The 18818-nt window shown below is 41.4% G+C and overlaps 1 pseudogene; it reads right to left on the minus strand.

Moving 5' to 3' along the window:
• Positions 1 to 3110: 3110 nt before the first annotated feature.
• Positions 3111 to 18574, minus strand: LOC115393762 (5-hydroxytryptamine receptor 3A-like; annotated as a pseudogene).
• Between the last annotated feature and the right edge of the window lie 244 nt (positions 18575 to 18818).

The following is an 18818-nucleotide window of genomic DNA, read 5'->3' on the forward strand; positions in this document are numbered from 1 at the left end:
ATTGACTGCACACCGTGTTGGACTTGTACACAGACAGCGGACACACGAGTGTGCATGCATGCTACATGGTTCCACTCACTGGTCAGCATCCATATTTAGGCCCGAGCCCCTGGCCTGCCAAGGGCGAAGGGCCTATTGTTCTGCAACACAGACAACGAACTAGTCGAGCGCGCAGCGCTTCGACCTCAGGCCTTTCACACACTCAAGACACACAACGATGACAAGTCGAAGCGCGCAGCGCTCGACCACAGACATCATTCAACATGTCCAGACACCACACACGACACGCACTCACACATACGCGTGTACCAACACAAAAACGCCACACACACACGAATTTTCGAGCGCGTAGCGCTTCGACAAGGCCTTTCACACGCTCAAATGTACAAAAATGGACAAGTCGAGCGCGCAGCGCTCGACCTCAGACATAGGCCACCATGTCCAGACACACACACCCCAACATGCACTCATAACACGTGTACAAATACAAAAAAACGCACACACACTCTCACACACAAACATGACTTGTCGAGCGCATAGCGCTCAACCACAGACATTCACACTCTCAAACACCTCTCAGACGCGTCGGGCTTGTCGAGACCTTTCCGAAATATATAAATGTGGGCGAAATAATGGCAGAAAAAAAATTGCATATTGTTTTTGCAAAAAATATTATCTTTCTTTCTTTCTTTCTTTCTTTCTTTCTTTCTTCTTCTTCTTCTTCTTCTCGCTCTTTAAACTGGAATTTGACCCCCTGAACATGCTCGAAAACTCACCAAATTTTGCACAAATTCAGTTCCGGCGAAAAATTTTTTTTAATAAGAATTTCAATATTGGGATTAAAAATTGGCTCTACAACGCCACCTGCAAAACCCAAAATGCATTGCGTCAATGGGAGGGGTCCGCATAAACTTTGTCGTACAGCCACAAAATTTGGTATACACATGCACCTTGTTGGGACAAACAAAAATTATTATTATGACCCCACCCTCAGAAAAGCAGGAAAGCAGCTATCTGGGATTGAATTTTCAAAAATGCCGAGTCAGCGTTTTCCAGGACGTCGTACAAAATGTTCGTTTTGATCGTGCGCTTATCCGAATGAGCTGAAGTTTGGTTGGACACCATCTACACAAGTAGACAATTAAAAGTTATCCAAATCACAAATCTTCAGATTAAGGTTTCCGCGTGGCAACGCCGCAAAGTTGATGTCAAATTTTGCCATTTTTTCAGTGTCATAAATGGCTGCCATTCGTACATAACAGATCCAATCTCAGCCAAATACTAAGCACTTATTGACCCTTCTTATATGGACACATTGACAGTGAAACTGTTGAAAATCGGTTTTACAGCGCCCCCTACAGAATCAAAATAAAATCTGTATGGGGAGTAAATTCTTAGTTTGTCAGAAATGAATGGAATTGGGTGATAATTCCTTCATGTGGTCCCGATCCAAAAAGCAAATAGTAACCTATTGTATTATCAACGGTGTTGCCGTGGCGATGGCTGAAGTTCCCCATGTTATTCTAATGGGCCCAAGTGAAAATCTCCATCAAATCAAATTTACTGGTTGCCATGGAAATGTGCAAATTTGACAAACATCATGAAAGAATAAAGCGGGGCGGGTCAGGTAAGCAGCGGGCGAGGGCTTTTGACGCCGCTCGCGGCTTTAATTGTTGTTGTTTCTGTGATGCATGCGAAGCAGGTGCGTTCAGTCTGTGCGATCATGGAATTGGGCTGTGCGTGGATCCTTCTGCGGTCAAGGAGTCCAAGGTAACTTTCATGTGACTCGGATCTTGCAAAAAAACACAAATAGGCTCTAAAAATATCCACTTCCTTTACTGTAAACCAATAAACCTTTACATTTATGTCCCAGATGTATTTAATCATGAATTACTTTGGTATTTAAAGGATTAACATAGACCCACATGGTAGATACAAAACACATTGAGCAACACCAGCTATTACACAGATAAATGATTGCAATACTGCACGACATACTGCAAATATTTCATTCTTCAGATAGATAATAGGTAGGTAGATGGATAGATGAGCTCATCATACGTTTTCTTTGTAGATATTTGCAGATTTCCTGTGCCTACATGATGTTTTCCACATAGATATACGTCCTATCTCCCTGACCGGAGGCCTATTTATGGCGCTAAACTATCTCTGTGTATCTGTTATGCCTGTGATGGACTTGTGACTTTTGACCATCATGAGCTGGGTGATTGTCCTCTAGTTTGATAATTTTATTCCTTCTAATTAGGGTTTAAGAATTTAGAGGACTGTCTCAACACATTAAAGATACGTTTTTAATAATCGAGGTTAGGCATAATTACTCATTTAAATGTTTAATTATGAGAGCACGATGAAGGTTGTTTTAGTCATCCTCCTCTGAAATAGACCACAATGTAAAGATAATAACTAAAAACACAGTCACTGCTGTGAAATAGAAAATCATGAAGGCCTTGTTGATTTTTTTGGCCACCCTGGTCCAGTCGCCTTGTTTCTTCTCTTCTTTCTCATCACTCAGTGCTGACATTTTATTGTCGATCTGCTCCAGCTCATCTGACACTTTTCCCAAAGCCAGTGACACTTCTCAGCTGGCTGGTGCTGTCCTGCAGAAAAAAAAAAAAAGATCAGAAATCACATGATACTGTAAAGCTGCTGCATTGAACATGCTTGGTGTTTTTGTTGTTTTTTGCTTCACCTTCACATTGAAATGGTCTCCCTCTAGTTTTGATGACACAAATATATCCAATTATCAGTTTACTCCTGTCATATCACTTATTTCACATTTTTTTTGACAATTCCACGGTCATTAAATGAAAACAGATAAAGTCAATCTGTTCATTAAAAAAAACGACATATGTACAACTCTGACCTCTTTAATCACTGATGGTGTTTGGTCCGCTTGCACATCCTGGTAGCCGTACAGCTGCTGTACATTTCTGGAAGGAGATAATAGACACTAAAATTAATAGTATACAACTGAAAATAACCACTGCGTTTTGGCCTTTTCTATTTCGGGATCAAAATGATAACAAAATTGCAAGAGTACAAGTTTTGTGACATCCAGAGGTTTGGTGAATCTTTGATTACACTCGCCTTTAAAACAGTGGTGGATGCTGGGTTTTGCTCAGTTTGTGCTTCGTCAGCTTATCTTCTCTGTTTGTATCACTGTCTGGAGGTGAAGCAGCATCTTTCTCCATCAGATGCATCACCAGAATAGTTTCCAAGAGACTCAGCATCATGAGAGTAAAAATCCCAATGCAGTAGACAGCTGAGGAGAGAAGACACTATCATCAGTCTGGTAAAAACACACCTCTTTGTTATTGTATAATTTTAATCGCCATTTTTTGTTTGTTTGCATTTCTTTTACCTATCAGTGGGATCCTCTCTGATGAGCACGGCAGAATTTCATTGAGAAGGAGTTGCATGACTGGACGGCGAGCAGCACAGTGACTTTAAACCCGAGTTTCTCTCCTCCACTTTCTGAGATCAGGAAAGAGCTCAAGTCCAGACACAAGAAGAAGAGGACCGGCATCAGGAAGTTGGCAATGTAGAGGAGAGACCTCCTCCTCATGTAGATCTGGAATGAGTTTCAGAGACCAGAGATTTTGTCTCACATTATTGATACTGGTGGTTGTATAATTTTTGCTGATTCTGGAATGTATCAAAAAAATCTCAAATAGCTTGATTTCATTTGCCAGTGTTAAAGTTGAACTCCAACAGATTATAGCCAGAGCAAGTTATTGCAATTTCTACTATCTGTACTGTCTGATTTGGAACAAGGATCCCACTCACTGAATTTGCAATGATTAGCATTACCACCTCATAACAATATGGTCATGATCTGGAGTCTGGACGCAGGCCTTAATGTGTGGAGTTTGAATGTTCTCTCTGTGCCGGTGCTGGTTTTAACCAGGTACTGTTTTCTTCCATCAGTCGAAAAGCATTTTATTCCCTGTAATGTGAATGTGAGTGTGTCTGTCCCTATGCACTTCTCCTTCATCATTAGTTTGCTGGGATCAGCTGAAACCTCTGAGAACATGAGCTTTCTGCAAATATTTCAGATTAGTGGACACAGTTTATGAATATTGGTGGTGATTGCTGATCAGATGGACATAGACCTGGTAAGATATATCTCCTTTTTTAAACAACAACACAGTGCTGCATGGGAATTACTTCATGCATTCATGTAATACTTACAGTGTGAATGACCAAAGTTTGATTCATATCGATGCTCACATTATCAGTTTTGGAGGTGACTGTCATCTTGATGAACAGCACTCGTACTGGGTCTGCATCACCATGCGGGACAACTCAGTGAGCGCCGTTGAGTTTGAGTCAAAGAAAAAATATAATTCCTCATCTGAGAAGGTGATCAAAGAAAGTTTAAACAGATTAGGAAGAAAGGAACATGAATAATCGCAGGACAGGAGAATCGGACGTGTGACGAACTCACCAGAGTGCATGAGAGACTTGATGGAGAGTGTTGCAGCTCTGAACGTCGAAGGGGAATTATAAACTCTCATCTTACAGCTGCTGATCACCACCTGGTCGTTCCGATACTCAACATTACCATTTGATCTATTTGAGGAAGTCACTCGGAGGAGCTTGTCCTTCTCTATCCTGCATGACGACACAATCACACGGAACAATTTATCCACAAGCTCATGTTGAGCTTCGTCTCTGCATCAAAAATACCTTTTTTTTTTTAATTATACAGAACTAAGCATCACTTTGTGGAGTGTTTGTAAACTTACATCTCTTCAATAATTATGTCTGGTTTCCATAAAACATCAGTGGGAACCAACACATGCTCAATCCGGCAAAAATCTGCTGGATTCCAGTGAATGTATTCATTTTTCCAATTCTGCACAGGAAAAAAATCAAGGTTAATTGGGGGTTCAGGATGGGCTTTTGGTTTTGAGATAAAAGAGAGGAGGGAGTGTAGAGGAAATGGTAACCACTTGTTTATGTTCAGGGAAACTCACCATTGAATCCAAATGTAAGAAACAAAAGTCTGATCTGTTTCTCTCTGTCAACAAAACAAATGTTTAAGATTTAAAAAATGTTTTAAAAACATCATTTTTTTGCAGCAAAGTCCTGGCAGATGTTGAGTTTTCAAACTGAAATTCAAAACTCACATTCACCTTTTCCAAGTAAACTTTCACACAAACAGAAAACGTACCACATCAAGGATGGCGGAGATCGCCACAATCAGTGGTCACTTTCGTTGCAGATGTGTGGTTGTTCACGGGCCGGCTCATACTGAACAGATCATTGCTTTTGCTCAGATTCAGATGGTTCAAAACATCCTGATAACGACAGCGATCATAACGAATGGGTCCGTCTATTGGAAAATTTCTAGACACATAGTACACCAGAGTTATTAAAAATATAAAAAAAGAAATACTGAATTGCATTTCAAGCATGATAATCAAACCAAAACAACCAACACAATTTCTTAGATTATTACTAATTGCCTAATAGGTAATAATTTAAAAGAAATGGCACATTTTCACTTATCACAGGAAAAAAAAAAAAATCTGATTTCGTTAAGCTACTGTTTTTTGACATCACCATCAAAAAGCATTTCATTTGTCAGTGCATTGCTGTGTATTGTGAAATGAATAATAATGGAAGTCTAAATCTAAGTAATTTGAAGACTTGCTCTTTCAAGTTTAAATCATTTTAACATTGTGAATCTAATAATATGCACATACAGTTAGGCTGAGTGTCCAGGCTGCGATGTTCTATAATTTCCATCTACATATAATCTGAGAAAAGTGGATGGTAAGAGTATATCTCGGCAAAAGTTTTTTTTCACAATATATACAAAACTACATGTAGAAAACTAATTTTGTTGCAGTTGGTGGGTGTTTGTACCTGCTTCATTGTTTTGTTCATCAGCCAAGAAAGCAGTTTTCATCAAAACGTCACTCTCGTAATTGTGGAGTTCTGCTTGAATTTAAAGTAAATAAAGCTGCTCAATGACAATAATAACATCAATGAGACTGTCCAATCATGCGTCTTTTCAAATGTGCATTTCTCTTTCATACCTAAAGAGATGAGCGGTGGCTGCGACCATTCCCCACCTATAGAATAGAATAGAAGTTTAATATCCACTGGAATGGATATCTGCCTGTGGATTATCAAAAACAGTTAAAAACAAGCAAACAATAAAATAGACCATTGACCAATAAATACAGAGCACTCTTCACACCCAGCTGTGGTTCATAACCCACTCAGTCCCTTTACCACAGCTGAGAATTTTAATGGCCTGAACGTTAAAAGATTTCTTGGAAAAATATTTCATATGTATAAAACTATTCAGTTTTCTGTGTATTCCGGAGTCTTTTCTTTCCTACCTGACATTTCCTCATCATTCCCACTGAAGCCTAAATCCTCTTCAAGCTCCTGCAGTGCTGAGCCACTTCCCCTGATGGAGTACACAAGTTGTTTGTGATTTGCATATTTATACAAGATGTATTTTCATGCGTACTTGTGTTGCCTCTCAAACATTCTTTATTTTTACAAATCTCTCCTTTAAATAGTCTTTGCAATTTATGTTAAAAGAAATTATGGATTGGTTTGTGAGAATGACTGATTTGGATATTTGGATGCTCTTCACATCCTGTTTATGTTCATCCTGGTTGTTGAGGAAAGAAAGGCAGACATGACTTCATGCTCTGAATGTGATCCACGTTCATTGCTTGGTGTTAAGTTAGAGGGCTCTATTTTCGTGGACCAGGCCCAGGCATGGCTCACCTCTCTGCTGGGTGTGTCCCGGACATTTTGCAATTTTTCGTGCACGGCGCAGTCGACCACAGTGTATTGAACCCAGCATCTGTCCCTTCCACCGGCGCAAATGGCAAAAAGGGAGGAGAAGGTGTGAGCTTCACCCAGTCAACTGTAATCTTGGCCAATCAAATGAATGTCTCTCCTTGCCGTTAAAATGCACTGCAGGTGAGGCGCAGTGCCAATTTCGCTCGCAGTTCCAGAATGTATTGTAATGCGAACGGAACTCCATGGGCTGATGACGCAACGGCAGCCTGGGAGGAAGCTACTATCATTTTCAATCGAGTTTGCATAAAGATGTGAATAAGTTTGATGAACTTTTATTTGCAACATAACCAGCTTCTGAGTACATCCCAGTCGATGAAACCGAGTAGCAGGAGAGAGAGGAGGAGAAGGTGCTTGGCGACCCGGGGACCGAGGAGGTGGATGGTGCAAGGTAGGAGATACATTTAAATAAATGTATATTGTTTCATGGTTGATTTTGTTTATCTTTAATGTAACTTTAATGTGACTGAGCAAATTGTGAGCAAAACGTTACTCTAATACTCATATTTTAGGACAGAAGTGTGCGGTCAGGTGGGCTCTTCTCCCCCATGCGCTCTGCTGCTCTATCTGCTGATGTAGTTTCAGTCTTTCTCCATCTTAAGCCATTTGATGTCTCCTCCGTGACTTCAAAGTGGTCAAAGACTGTTGTGTAGCACGCAACATGCAACAAAGATTGCACTGACACTCTGGAAGCCTGCCTTTCAAGGTTTGGCGATGTTTGCACCTGTCAGCCAAATTATCACGACACCGGGTGCACTTCACCTGCGCTATTAGCTATGAGAGCTATTAGTGCACCTTCTGCCCAGTGGTTGTGGCACGAACTTGTCACTGAGCTGAGCTGAATATGTTGACACCTCCCCTTGGTGCACGGACCACACCCATTTTGGCACAGCCCAGTCAATCAAATGACCAATATGGCTTTGTACGCTGGTGTGCAGACAAAATTACCACTGCATGGGGTGCACCTCGCTCCACCGCCCTGCGCTGCACCACGAAATTAGAGCCCAGAATCTGTGCACACTGCACAAGCACACTATATGATAGCATATAATAAATAACTTTATGCTAATATTGCTCCACGATGCAGTGTTGCAATGTATAATTTCGAAATCTACATTCAAGCCAACAATTGGAGTGTTGTCTTTGATGATGTGATGATTTTGCTTTATTTAGATACTCTGGGTCAATCGGCTTATTGACGTAAAGGTTAAGAGTTGGTTTGTCAGTCTGTCCAAGTGTTTCACCAGAGACGATGTGATCTGGCTGGCTGATCATTCAATATTAATGAAATGCAATAAAGTCTTTGAATAGATTTCTGGATTTATGCTTGAAGTTAAAAGAAGTACAGTAACTACCACAGTATAACAAATTATTCATATGAATATATTCCTGTGTATTTTGAAGTCTTTTTGTTCATACCTGACATTTCTTCATCATTCTCATTGAAGACTGGATGCTCTCAAAGTCCGGTAATACTGAGCCTCTTCCAGCTGAAAGTACACACGTTTTTTTTTGTTTGCACTTTTATGCAAAATCATTTTCATACATACATTATGTCGCCACAAAGGCATTCTTTGGTTTTTTTTTTTTTTCCTAAATCTCTCCTTTAAATAATTATTTGAAATACATTTCTGTTTAACCTTGTTTGTAAGAATGACATTTTGTATTTGTGTTTATTCTTGCTATTCCTTGGTTTTGTGTGTGGTGTGTGTGTGTGGTGTGTGTGTGTGTGTGTGTGTGTGTGGTGTGTGTGTGTGTGTTTGTGTGTGTCTTTTTCCTGAAACAAATTTCTTTCTAACTTAACAGAAAGGTCAGGCCACATTGTCAATAAACCAAACCTTCTAAAGTGGATCTACTGACTTGATAGGGGGCTTAGCACTTTAAAACTAAATAAAAATTGCCTTTGGCCAGGTAGAGTTTCCACGTTCTCACTGTGAATGCATTGGTGTTGTGTGGATTCACCCATTTTCCTTCTGTCAGGAAATTATCCATCACTGGTTAAGTTAGTGTCATTTACCTGGGATCCCTTTCACAAAGCAGGTTTTGTGAAACCCGAGACTGTTAACCTGAAAGGAAGGAAACCCTAAGCAGATGGTGGGAATTCAATCCAGAGAAAAAAGGGGTAGCTCTAACCTGTTTCACAGAGAGAGGTCACTTCATCTCTCAGTCAGTGACAGTCTCTGGTACTAACCTTCTCTTGAGCAGGTTTTTTCCCCCAAAACCTGGAATTTCCCTCTGACTCCACCCACTTTCAACTGCACATAATGTTTTATTTTCTCATTCATTCATTCAGCTGGGGAGTTTATCAATAAATCAATCAATTAGTCTTTATTTGTAGAGCACTTTTCATCTTCATAAAAAAACACGCAAAGTGCTAAACGGTAAAATCAGTCACAAAAACAAACAAAAAGCTGCTTTGTCCTTTTCAGCATCGCAGGGGGGGGGCTGGAGCCAATCCCAGTTACTTTGGGCGAGGGCAGGGTAGCCGGGGTGCTGTGAGGCAAGCGTGCTAATCACTGCCCTACCGTGCGCCCCATTTAAAACAATTATTTAATCAATCAGTCAAACAATCCTCCATCCATCATCAACCACTTATCTGGGGCTGGGTCGCAGGGGTAGCAGTCTAAGCGGGGAGGCCCAGACTTCCCTCTCCCAGACACTTCCTCCAGCTCTTCTGGGATGGACCCTGAGGGGCTGCCTGGTTAGCTGAGAGGCAGTGTGTTGTATTGTAGGTCTTCCCCAGGGAAGCATCCTGAACAGATGCCCGAGCCACCTTAACTGGCTCTTCTTGATGTGAGATGTTGTGGCTCTACTCTAAGCTCCTCTCTGGTGACTGAGCTCCTACACTGATCTCTAAGGGGGTGTCCAGTCACCCTACGGAGAAAGCTCATTTCAGCTGCTTGTGTCTGGGATCATGTTCTTTTGGTCATGACCCAAAGCTCATGACCATAAGTGAGAGTAGGAATGCAGGTTGACTGGTAAATTGAGAGCTACGCCTTTTAACTCAGTTCCTCCTCACCACAATGAACTGCATGCATGCAGTCAATATTCGGGTTAAGGTCAGTATTCCGGTTTCTGAAACATTCAGAAGAACCCGTTTATATAACAGACGGAGAGTTACCCTGTTTACAAGTCAGGCGCATTCAATCAGGATATCCCCATTCAAACCACGGCGCACAGACGACGCCATGATTGCATTTGCACTTCATGCCACTAGGTGTGCTGTTTCCATGTTCAACCTTATTTTACACAGATGTCACAGAAGAAGAAGGGCGCTGCAGGCTCTCTCTGCATGTTGTTAGAAAGAGAGTGCTAGCTGGCAAGACGTGGTAATATGTTCAACGACAATTTGGCACTCAGAGAGCTGCAGACCTCCGCCACAGCTCAATCATTCACCAACAACAATAAGAACACCATATATAATTAAAAAAAAAACATTTTATTTCTCCCCAACACAAACAATGCATGGGAGAAAGCTGTGTTTTGCATGTTTAAATCAATGTGTTGCCTCACAGTGACGACACTCCGGAATCCCCCTATTTTTGTCTGTTCAGGATCCTGGTATCCGGAATTCTTCCATGATCTGGATCAGCAGCTGATATCTGTTAGAGACCATGGCCTCAGATTTGGAGGTGCTGATCGTCATACCCATTGCTTCACTCATGCCTGTAAACTGACTTAGTGTATGCTGCAGGTCCAGACTCGATGAAGCCAACAGGACAACATCATCTACAAAAAGCAGAGACGAAATCCAGTAGTCACCGAATATGATCTGCTCCGGCCCTTGGCTTTCACCAATAATTCTGTCCATAAAAATGACTTAGTGTATGCTGCAGGTCCAGACTCGATGAAGCCAACAGGACAACATCATCTACAAAAAGCAGAGACGAAATCCAGTAGTCACCGAATATGATCTGCTCCGGCCCTTGGCTTTCACCAATAAATTCTGTCCATAAAAATTATGAACAGAAATGGTGATAAAGGGCAGGCGTGATGGAGTCCAACATGTACAAGGACGACCTTACTGCAGACAATGCAGACCAAACTCCTACTTCAGTCATACGGAGACCCGAAGGCCCTGACCAAAAGGCCCCAGACTTTGTACTGTGGAAGCACCCCAAATAAGATACCACGAGGGATGCGGACAAACGCCTTCTCCAAATCCACAAACCCATGTGAACTGATTGGGTGAACTCTGCACTGCACTATTCCATCGATGCTGTCTTTTTATAGTTGTGGCACAAGCCTAAGTCTGAATTGAACAAACTTAACTCAAATCAGCTGCTGTGAAACCAAAAACTCTGAGTTTTTGTTATTTTTTTAATCTCAGAATAGATCGACTCAAGAGTTCATGGTTAGATTCAGAGTTTGTTGAACCTGCTTTGTTAACGGACCCCTAGACAAACATACACAAACATCCATTACGTATTATTCACACGCATACACAAGTAATGATGCACTTAATTTAAGAGTGTCAAGACAAGATTGGAATACAAAAGTACATTATTTGTTTGCTGATGCAGCATATCACTAGATAATAATAAAATGCATTAAAGTCTTTGGAGAAATTGCGGAGTCCTGCTTCAATTTAAAGTAAGTGCAAGCTGCTCATTGACAATAGCAGCGGAATTTAACGGAAAATATCCAATCACATGTCTTTTCAAATGCGTCTTTTTCTTACATACCTGGCAAAGAGATAATCACTAGCTTTCGATCTGGAGGTGCCAACCATTTCCCTCCTACAAGCCAAAGAACAAAATAGAATCAATTAATTTCATGATGAATTTTATGATTTCGTGACTCTTTTGCACCTCGCATGAATGAATATTGAATGTTGAGTGAAAGTTGAATAAATATGTGGAGAGAAGATGCAGTTTGAATTCAATAATCCAATCCGTTCCACTTTTATTTACATAGCACATTTACACAAAACAAAAAATAAAAAATTAATTGTTTGTACCTGTTTGTGTCAAGCCAATAGCTTCCAGCAAACGGGCAGGGATCATGGAGTTTTCTTTAACAGACAGAGACAAAGAACACAGTATAAAAGACATAAAAAGCTATAAAAGTTACACTGAAAAAAGAACTGTTTTATTTTTTCCCTGACGTTAAACAATCAGCTAAAGAGCTAAACACAGTTTAGGCACCTTTTATTCATTTTATATTTCATTAGACCCATCCTAAGCATCACGTAATGACAACTCATCACTTGATGCATCACTTGACGCAACATTCTGATACTGTCAAAGCTCTCTGGGTTCAGCATCAACAGATGTCCTCATAGGTCTTGATAGCACCAGCTCCTGAAAATCCAAGATTCTAAAGTAACACGGATTTCTCAGAAAACTAAATCTGATTGCATTTTTAATGGCCTCAGTATTGTGAGATGAAGTGGAATGTTCCCAAGGGGAGTCAAGCTAACAGTTAGCATCAGAGTTGGGAAAAATCGCTGTCCGAACTAAGCATAAAACCTTTGTGAATCTTCTTCATCAATGACATGACAGTTACCCCCTGAAGTGATCAGTTGACACGACACTGATTTTATCTTACCATTACACCCAACCCACTTTGACAGGGCCAGCTTGAGCATGACGAAATTAAGAGCAGCTGCTCTTAATTGTAGAGTTCTGCTTGATTTTAAAGGAAATACAAGCTGCTCATTGACAATAATAACCATTAATGCAAATCGTCACAATCGTCACAATGTCCAATCATATGTCTTTTCAAATGTGCATTTTTCTTTCATACCTGGCAACGAGACAACAAATGTCTTTTGATTTGGTGCCGGCAACTGCTTCCCTCCTAAACCAAAGAAAAGAACAAAATAGAAGTTTAATATCTACTGGCGATGGATTTGTGTGGAAAATAAAAATACATTGCTAATAACTGTTCACCAATAAGTATTGAGTGCTATTCACATCCAGCTGTGGTTCATAACGCACTCAGTCACTGAGAATATTAATCATTTCAATATAATGGTTAATCAAATAGATCGAATATCTTACACATGGCATGGAGACATAGCAAAATGTTCTATTCTTGGGTGGTACGAAGCTGTTTCTATCTGGGATACAGAAAGATGCATCAGCTATTTTAGTTCCAGTGGAATGACAACATGGCGGTGTCCACGTTTTCGTGATTCTGTAGCACCTCCCAGAGTTAAATGGATATAACCGGTTGGAGAGAAGATGCGCTTTGAGTTTCAGATTTTTTTATGAAAATTAAATGCAGTAAAGTCATTGAGTAGATTGTGGCGTGCTATTTGATTTGAAGAATATAATATTGTAGTAGTCCAGGAAAAGGAGGCTCAGACGTGTATCCAGTTTGTGGCTCGTTATTGGCACAATTGGTCCAGTTCAAGGCGTTTCAGAACATGCGCATCTCTCGCGCCCAAAACAGAACAACAGGAACAAACTTTCGCCCCAGAAACCCCCCCTACTCCAGAGTCCTTCCACAACAGTTCCAGAGGAATCCGCCTCTCAGGGAGGCCCACTATATAAGTCCGCTGCAGCAGCCGCTACAATATTCATATGTTTATATTTCCAGTGTATTTTGGAGTCTTTTCGTTCATACCTGACATTTCTTCATTCTCATTGAAGGCTGGATCCTCTTCAAGCTCCTGGAACGCTGAGCCACTCCCACCTGATAAAATACACATTTCTTTTTTGCATATTTATACATTATTTTCATGCATAAATACTTTTAGGTTATAAGGTTTCATGATGAATAGTTGATATTGATAATGTCATTTTTTTAAATTGTATTATTCCTTGTTTGGTTTGTTTTGTCCTGAAACTAAATTGTCATCATAACTCCACAGAAAGTTCAGGACACATTGTTAAAAAGCCAAGAGGCTAAAAGCTGCACAGTGGATCTATTTATTCTACATATAGTCACATTTTTTATTTTCATTACAGCAAGAAAACCCCAAACTTGGTTCATCTAGGTGAAGTTTGCATGTTCTCAACTGTGCATGCATGGGCTTTGTGTGGGTTCACCAATTTTTGTCAGTGTGAATAAGCCCCAGCCCTGGTTCAGTTGGTGTTGTTTACCTGTCTCAACTTTTTCAGTTGGAGCATTTCTTGTTTTATTTCCAAATTCTTGTGTTTTATCTCTATTTCAGGTCTGTTGTCTTCTTTTTTGATGATCCCTTTGCTTGATTTATTTGAGTTTTTCCCATTAAATCTTTGGAACTCCTTTTAGTCTCTAAGGGATATATTGTAAGTGCAGGGTGGTGAATGGTCACGCAGACCACATGGTGGAAATTTTGACAGGCGCAACACGCGCAAAGTCAAAATTTGCATTTTTGTTGACCGGTCCACTCATCCTGTGCCAAGATAGGTGGCACAGACACAAGCGGATTATCGTTCAGCATAGACTACCTCATACATCGGATCTAAAATATATTATTATCTGAGTGAAGCGGATCCACTCAAGTGTTTATATGACACATTTACAATTCACTTCACCTTACAATTTGATTATAAGAGGATTTTTTGGGCCCGTGTAAATGTGTCTAGTGTCTACTGCGAACACCTTCAGGGTCCTGGGTTCCACAATCTCTCAGGACCTGAAGTGGACCCCCCTCATACTCTCTGTCAGGAAAACGGCCCAGCAGAAGTTATACTTCTTGCGACACCTCAAGAAGTTAAACCTGCCACAGGAGCTGCTGATCATAGTTTACTCCATCATCATCGAGTCTGTCCAGTGTAACTCCATCACTGTCTGCAGAGAGAATAATAGGGCTGACCGCCCCTCTATCCAAGACCTGTAGCTGTTCAGGGCCAGGAAGCGGGCAGGCATCATCTCTGCAAACCCCCCACACTACCTTAATAACCCTTCCTTCTTTTCTCTTATGCAGAGAGTGAACACAACTGGAGTCAAATTCCTTCCTTGACATACTTGTACTAACTTGGCCATTAAAGCGGACTCTGTCAGGACCCTGCCTATGTCTCCCATCCCTACCTGCTCTAAATGTCCCTCTGTGTTTCTTTCTGTCTCTACTATGTATCATCAACCTCACATGTTGTTTGTGTCTGCCTGTCTCATCTCTGTGTCAATCATCCTGTTCACCAATCCCCTCCCAGCTCCTTCCCTCTTGATTGTATTTCATCCTGTCTCCCCTGTTTGAGTCGGGTCTTCTGTTGTTTCCTGTCAGTTTGGAGATCCAGCTCCTTCTGTGTTCGACCTTTTGTATCTTTTTTTTTTTTGGACTTTCACTCTGCTTTTGATTATAATTTTACTTTACCTGTCTATAAAACCCACTCTGTGCCTGTGTTGCTTGACCTATTCATATGGATATGTATTTTTGTGTATTTTGGAGTCTTTTCTTTCATACCTGTCATTTCTCCATCGATCTTATTGACGGCTGGACCCTCTTCAAGCTCCTGTAGTGCACAGTCACTTCCACCTGACAGAACACACATTTGTTTTTTGTTTTTTTAATTACACATTTAGCCAACATAGTCATCCATACCTTCAGCTAATAATGCTCCATGAAAAATGTGTTACCATTTCTGTTTATCAAACCTATGATCTCGGGGTGCGTGGCTAGAGCGCTTGGGGGGTGTACTGGCCTGGGGTGGGTAGCCGCCCGTGTGGGCTGGTTCTCCCGGATGGGTCATGGCCCTCCGCCTGTGTGGGGGGTCGGCTCCTGGGCTCTTGGGCCTCGGGCTCTCGGCCCTGCCCGCCCCGGGCGTCCGGCGCCCGGGGTGGACCGGCTCCTGCCGGTCGTGGCTCCGCGGGGCCCGGGCCCCAGGGCTGCCGGGGTCCCCGGCCGGGGCTTTCCTCTGCCCCGTTTCTGGACTGGAGCGTGGGCGTCTGCCTGGGGGGGGCGGCTTGGATCCGGGCTCTGTGATGACCGCCGGCTGTCTGGGCTCTGAGGGCCTCTCTGGCCTGCTTCTGGCCTTCTCAGAGGTCAGAGGTCATATATGCATGATCACTATCACCATCACTGTCACCATCATATTCACATGATCACGTTGATCTTTAATCACTCTTCACATACTGGGTTACCTTGTCTTCTTGTGGTGGTTAGACTAATGGTGATCTGTAGCAGACCTCTCTTGATGCACGCCCCTAGTTTACTACTAGTTACGACTAGCTATATTCAAAAAAAAAAAAAAAAAAAAAGGGTTTGTGATGTCCTTGCATTTCCTTCCTCCCCTACACCTCCTTTTATGGCCTGGTCTGTTCACTAATATGGTTTGGGGAAAAAAAAAAAAAAAAAAAAAAAAAAATGTATGTATGGTTCTGTAATTTTCTGTGTTGGTTGTCGGCTCTGCTTTGGTGTTGTCTAGATTGGGGGTTTGGGATTGTTCTAGGTTGCGTGTGGTGCGTCGACAACACTGTTTTGTATTGTGACTTTGTACATAGGTTGTGCCCCCCCCCCCGTTCTCCCTCTCTTTATCTTGCTCTCTTTCTGTCCCTGCTCTCTGAGCGTTTCCGTCCCGGTCCTGTCCGGCAGCCATGCCAGATGCCAGCTGTAAATAAAGGCAGCAGCAGGAGGAGACTCAGTCTCGTCCTGCTGCTAATATTAAAATCTGTTCGGATAGTGAAAGGCTACAATCATACAATATTGCACGCCCCAGCTGCCGAACAGGACAAGGGAAAAAAAAAAAAAAAAAAAAAAAAACCTATGATCAAGTCAGCATTTGGAGTTTTGTCATCGATGATGTGATGATTTTATTTTATTTAGATACTCTGGGTCAGTCCCTTTACTGGTGCAATGGTTAAGAGTTGTTTTTATCTCCTCAAATAGTTTACCCGTTTTCTATTCTTATTCTTCGTTTTCTTTTTTTTTTTTTTTTTTTTAACAAAATTGTCTTCACCACTTAAAGACAAAATACGATTATCATTTGCAATCTGTGCTTTCCATCAGTAATGTCTTGGTAAAGTGTTTCTCCTTTTGAGCTGAGAGGAACAGAGCAGAACAACTTTGGTGGAGTGTGAAGCCCGTCACTACTTCCTGGTTCCCGACCTAATCATATGTGAGTTTCCCAAAGTACCAAACAAGGAGCGCAGTGTTTGGTAGTTCACATCGTACAAAGAGCAGCAGCCTGAAAGTACGGAAGCCAGTAAACGAATTGAACCACAAATAGTTTAATCGAAAGAAACCCTCAAGGCCTCGGCACCCTTTGAAAAGCTAAGCTCCTTACTCTGTTTCAATCAATCTGGTTCGTCATTGTGAGTTTATCTGGCGCTACATTCTCCATGCTCTAATAGCCTGGCAACCTGCACGACACTCTCTAAGGCGGGGGGGGGGCACTTTTTTGTTTATTTGGACTGATATTCTAGTTTGAAAGGCTAACTTATTCAACCTTTCACAGACAGTTCAGGACCCATTGATGAGTCAGTAGGTTAATAGTGTGATATCATGTAGAGGCGGCTGCAGGGAGGAGGACCCAAGGAGCCAGGTACTTCTGGAGTTCAAACGAAAAGTAATTTTATTAGGTACTGACCAAAAAAATTTAAAAAAAACAAATGTTCAAAGAAACAAAATCCAAAAGTCAAATAAAGTAGTCCACAACGGACTTAGAAGCTCAATCAAAAACTTCGAACTGCCACAGCAGAGACACAGAAGCACAGGCTGACACAGACTGACCACAGAAGACTATACAATCTGACAAAACAGAGCACAGACAGACAGCTCCTTATGAACCCGAGGCACCAGGTGATGGTAATAACACTCTCAGGCACAGGTGAAAAACATGAAGACAGGTAACAGCAATCAAACATGAGGAAAGGGAGCCACAGAGCCTAAAATGAAAGGTAAAGGTAGAAACGGCACACAAACAGACAGGACAAGACATTACCGTGACAAATAGCTGCACAGTGCAGCTATTTATTTGGTAAAAGGGGTTTGCACTCTCGCCTCACAGCAAGAGGACCCCAAATTTGGTTTGGCCTGGTGCGCTAGCATTACAGCAACACAGCAGGACCTGAGGTACATTCAAGTACAACAACCAACAGATTAAGAAATAAAATACTTGATTAATGTGGATATTTGTTAAAAAAAAAAATCTAAGTGAAAAAATTTGAGGCATGAAGTTGACATAAATATAACAGGAATGCATTGAATGGACAGAGAAGTTATGGGGATGGTTGAGATAAACACTAGGAGCCAGCTGAATGTTGTGCTCAGCTTAAACTGGACACAGGACAAATCAGGCAAAATAGGACAATTAGATTTTTGAGGTAGAAAAATAGAAGAATAAAACCATTAAAAATCAAAACACCACATGATCTGTTTGGCATCAAGAAAAGGTTTGTGGCAGTGGTTTGCTGTTATAGTGAACTACAGGCTTCACAAAGGTTCAAAGGCTAAGTTGAGTTTTAAAAGACTGCTTTTGTTTATATTTTTGTTTGAATTGCTTCAGATTCATATTGGATTATTGAACTGTGCCTCTAGGAGGAAATGTGAACATTAAATGAATTACTCTCTGAATTAGTTCTACCATAGGATTGTTTCCTTTCTGCTGCTCTTGACGGCCCCTATCAGTTTTATTCTGCATTATCCACATTCCACATTGTGAACAGTCAAACATTTTGTTCCTAACAATTAAAAATCAGTTATATGCTGAACCAAAAATTCACTTCACCTGCCTGCATTGCATCTCCGGGCATTTCATCAAGCTAAACTACAGTCTCAAGTGAAGAGATCAGTACAACTGAACCTACCTGAGAGGAGAAGCAGAATGATGAACGATGAAGGAAGCCCCATGGTTAGAACAAATCACTGATCACTCCTCTGCCTGGAATCACAGTCTTGTTACTGGGAGGGGCCTGAACAACAGTCAGAGCAACCATCAACCATCAGTGAGACCACGAATGGCCGCTAATGCAGGATGTCCACACAAGCTGTATGCGTAATGCAGAGTGAATGAATTGCACTCGAAAGGCCCTTAACTTGTCATAAACAAGTGATGATGGAATTAAAAAAAAAAAAACATGGTGGGAAGTAAATA

This window comes from Salarias fasciatus, chromosome 8 (assembly GCF_902148845.1).
Source record: "Salarias fasciatus chromosome 8, fSalaFa1.1, whole genome shotgun sequence".
Lineage (NCBI taxonomy): Eukaryota > Metazoa > Chordata > Actinopteri > Blenniiformes > Blenniidae > Salarias > Salarias fasciatus.